Source organism: Octopus bimaculoides, chromosome 15 (assembly GCF_046866305.1).
Source record: "Octopus bimaculoides isolate indiv1 chromosome 15, ASM4686630v1, whole genome shotgun sequence".
NCBI lineage: Eukaryota > Metazoa > Mollusca > Cephalopoda > Octopoda > Octopodidae > Octopus > Octopus bimaculoides.
In genome coordinates this window covers 15,699,647-15,704,646 of record NC_142942.1, presented here as the reverse complement: position 1 = coordinate 15,704,646, position 5,000 = coordinate 15,699,647, and the positions used below count along the sequence as shown (strand labels likewise).

Sequence of the window (5,000 nt, the reverse complement as noted above, 5' to 3'; positions counted from 1 at the left end):
CAGCATGTTTTCTTGGTGTTCACTTTGACAAAGATTCATACTGAATGTGTTATACTTGCTTTCTTTTATTTACAACCCTAAACGAGAGAGCTCTCCCCCCTCACCTCACACATCGATATGTTTCATCTTATATCTCTTACTCGTAACAAATATAACACTGCAGTCATGCTGGAGTACTGTGATGCAAGATTGCAGTCGAACGGATCGACCTGAGTACATTTCTTCTCCTCTGAATCTTGTACTGATTCCATCAGTCTATTTTGCCGAACCGCTAATTATGAGAACGGAAACAAACCAATAGCGGCTGTCAATCAGTGTGGGGAAACAAGCACAAAGACACACCACAGACCCACTTACAAAAAACTTATTAACTACCTTTATATTTTTTATTTTGTTATTTTCTTTCCTCATCTTTTTATATTCTAATATATTTTCCTAACCTTGTGATCCCCCGACACCTTCCTTCTGAACATGAGAATACCCAAGGATCCACGACTTTGACTTTCATCCTTTCGGGGTCGATTAAATAAGTACCAGTTTCGCACTGTGGTCGATATAATAGACTTAATCCGTTTCTCTGTCCTTGTTTGTCCTCTCTGTGTGTAGCCCCTTGTGGGCACTAAAGAAATAAGGAACTATTAAAAGATATTTTTCGCTAGATGCAATGCACTTTTGTTGCTCCCACCAATTCATGACAGCTTATTCACATATATAACTGTTATATATCATCTGCAGACACTCACACACACGCGTGCACGCGTATGAGTACTAATACAGAGATAGATACGTGTGCATCTTTTTGTATACACACCTATATATATGTATAGCGTGACGAAAGCCAAATCGACGTACGTAACTATATACCTCGTGAATACAAGCATGTTTGACTCGCTCGAATATCAACCCAGAGAGAAATTCAAACATGAAAACTGTTTATTGTCATAGACACTCCTGCTAGCTCCAGTTTCTAAGTGTACAGTAATCCCTCAACTATCGCAGGTGTTACTTTCCAAAACGCCCCACGTTAGGTGAAAATCCGCGAAGTAGAATCAATACTGTACCGTATATTCTTTTTTAATTATTTTTATAATTTATATATATTTATTTTATTATAAATGCAAAACAACACCACGGAGGAATCGACGCAAGCTTAAATAATAAACCACGATAGGTGAACAGCGATATGTCGGGGGAATTATTGTAATTAGAAGAGTATTCACAGACATCCGCGGAAGAGTCTCAAAATATCAGCTGACAGAGAGCACTTCAGTAGGGACGAACCCACTGGCACACAAGGAAGGGTTTGCTGTTCCACTATGTTAGTTGATGTATAGATAGCCTACTCCACTTCCGAAGCTGACGAGAGATAAAAAGAAGAATGTAATCTAGGTCGGTCCACCATTCAACATAGAAATTTCCACTAATGTGGAAGGAGCTTCAGCTATTCCTTTCGCAAATTAAAGAGCATTTCCAAGAACCCATGTATATATATATTATGAACTCGTTAATTCCTATATTGTCAAAGTTAAATATTCCTGTTTCCATAATATTAGTTCCAGTGTTTCACGCTATAATATATGCAAACTCGCATCCACTCAGTCCCTGTCTGAAACTGCCGAATTTTTACTGACTACGAAGAGAGGTATAGCGTATTCCGTATGTATACCCACCCTCTCACCACCGGATGACATCATCATCCACAACACAGGCATAACAACCAACAGTCTAAAGGATGGATACGCACAACATAGGCACTCCTCCAGTTGTATAAACAGGGCGAACTACACCTTTCCTGATTCATTTGGAGACACTAAGATCATCGAAATGTGTGTAAGAATATCATAGAGATACACCTTACAAAACTTCTCTTTACTCAACTGGGGCTCATTACTACCAACAGGGATTTCGTGAGAAACAGATCAAATACCACCAGTCCTCAGGATTTACCAAACAGAAAATATAACCTTACTGTTGCCACCAGCATTGTACCATGCCAATGAACTAGCCTCAGGCCGCGAATAACTCGGATATGCCACAATAATAGACTTATCTGGCCGACGCACAAGGGAAAAGTACTTAATTCCTGCTGCTCACAGATGCTACAGCACATTCATTTGCATAAAGCAAACTCACTTGCGTAACGCACCATCAAATCGTTTATCCCAACATAATTACAATTGTCGCTAAGTAGTTTTAGTATTCAACAGAATAACAACTAATTGCCGCAAAAAAAAAAAAACTTGCTGAACAACTCAAAATGTGGAATGCAATCTGCAGAACTGATGTCGCTGCATATACTAACCAGCAAAAATGCCGACACGATGACACTAACATCCTGTCTAGAACGCGTAGACTTAATCATAGAACAAACTGATATCATTCTGATAATATAAATAATCAGTTGAGCTGCACTGACCAACGGAGGCCTAAATACAAGGAAGCCATTGTAAATTTACTTTCATTCTCTTCATATTTTGCCCAGCATCTGATGAGGCACAGTGCCGCATGCATGCGTAACTTTAAGTGCTGTAGAACTGAGACAAACACTTTTTATATGTGTGTGTGTATACGTGCATGTGCGTACGTGTTTTGGTACACACACACACACACACACACACACACACACACACACACACACACACACACATATATATATATATATATATATATATATATATATATATATATACAGATGTGTATGTATAAACATACCCTGATAAGATAAGAAATGACATTGGTGTATGCGTATGTGTGTGTAAATATATATATATATATATACATACGTTAGTGAATATAAATGTATATTTTGTCTGTATATATTTGCGTATATGTAGACATTAAGATAAACATTAACATATATATCCATATATATATATATATATATATATATATATATATATATATATATATACATTTATACGTACATACATATATTTATCTTTCCCTCTCTCTCTCTCTTTCTCTCTCTCTCTCTCTCTCTCTCTCTCTCTCTCTCTCTCTCTCTCTATATATATATATATATATATATATATATATATATACATACATGTATCTATATATATACATATACGTATATATTTTTCTATAGATATATATGTATAAGTATGTAAGCCTCTATATATATGTATGTATTGTCTGTATTTATGTATCGTATATCTATGGCTATGAAAGAATCTCAGCTTGTAATCGTATTAATATACAATTATGAAGTAATCAATATTGAATACAAGCTATTATATAAATGAGTTTATTCGTATTTCTCCAACAGCGCAAGCATTATTTCAGTCGAGCAAATATTCATTGAACATCATGAGATTAGAATGTATCTTTGTCTATACGCGAATGTATGTGTATGTCTCTATGTGTCTATGTGTGTCTGTGTTTGTATGTATATATCTGTGTGTTTGTGAGTGTGTGCATCGATTTGACAAAATATACAGGACAAATACAAGTAAATACATTAGTATACGTATATTTTTCTTTATTCCCAATCGACGGATTCACTAAAGGTTCTCAGCGGCCCACTTTTTTTAAAATGGTATTTATTCAACTCCTTTCACTGAGCAGCTTCCTGCACGAACTCTAGGCTATCGAATGACATTCGCACGAAACTGCTGCCGCTTGAGTCACTTTTGTAACTTTTTTACCGATTAATAGTAATAATCTTTTCCAAGGCCTAAGGTTTTAGGGGAGGGTCTAGTTAATTACATTAACACCCGTGCTCAACTGGTACGTATGTTATTGATACCGAAGGGATGAAAGATAAAGGCGACGTTGGTAGAATTTGTACCTAGAATGTAGGAAGCCGGACGAAATGTCGCAAAGCATTTAATCCGGTGAGGTACCGATTCTGCCAGCTTAATAATAATAATAATAATAATAATAATAATAATAATAATAATACTATTTTATATTATAGGCACAAAGCCTGACATTTTTGGAGGAGCAAGTCAGTTACATCGACCCCAGTGCTCAAATGGTACTTATTTTATCGATCCCGAAGGATGAAAGCAAAGTCAACCTCGCCAGAATTTGAACTCAGAATATAAGACGGACGAAATGCCGCTAAGAATTTTGTCCGGCGAACAAACTATCCTGCTAATTCACCGCCTTACTGTTACTATTAATGTTGAGTTTATGGAAATTGTTCTACTTTCTTTGGATCACCGCTTAGACTAATTTTCCTGGACTATGGCTATCAACATTTCCTGAGTATCATCATTCAATTTTGGGAAGATATTCTCAACCAAATTTTAAAGATAAAAAAGTAAGTCGTCAGCCATTTTAAATTTGAATGACCGAAGTTGATTGTTATTACCGTAAGGTGGGCTGCGATTGGTCGAGGAAGGTCACGCGGTGTCTTCGTTTGACGTTGGTTTATGGGTAACTGTTTGTTGGAAAATACTGCATGGCGAAAAGGAAATCGACCTCGTGGAGGACAAGAAATGCATGTGTATGTGTGTGTGTGTGTGTGTGTGTATGTATATGTAAAAGTGTGTGTCTCTGTGTCCGTTTGTCCCTCACCACCGCTTGTGAACCGGTGTTGGTGTGTTTACGACCCTCGTAACTCAGTGGTTCAGCAAGAGAACCAGTAGAATAAGAACCAGGATTAACAAGATATAAGTACTGAGGTCGGCATATTCGACTAAGATCTCTTCAAGGCGGTGCCCCAGCATGGCCGTAGTCTAATGACTGAAACAAGTAAAAGACATAAAAGAATAATAATACGACTCGTTCTTCTGTCCTATTATCAGCATCTCTTTGTTTTCCTGTGGCGAGGAAATTATATATTCCGATATAAGTCTTTCCAAAAGCTTTGTAAAAAGGGTTTATAAATTAATGGGAGCTCAGCTCTGTCCTAGTTTCATCAAATTGCCTTTTCTTTAATGGTAGTGGTGGTGATGTTGGTGGAACCTGGAAAAACAAAAACATCGACAGATTGAAATTTTTGATTTCAACAGCAACAGAACCGGTTCTTTTTTTTTTAACTTACCTACCTT

General features: G+C 36.8%; 1 long non-coding RNA gene across 1 annotated transcript in view; it reads left to right on the top strand.

The window, feature by feature from the left end:
• The window catches only part of LOC106872280 (uncharacterized), a 65,506-nt gene that overhangs the window by 47,713 nt on the left and 12,793 nt on the right, over window positions 1-5,000 (top strand). Inside the window, exon 3 of the long non-coding RNA XR_001409749.3 lies at window positions 3,920-4,267. This is a non-coding gene — a long non-coding RNA (uncharacterized LOC106872280). The remainder of the gene's footprint in view (window positions 1-3,919; window positions 4,268-5,000) is intronic.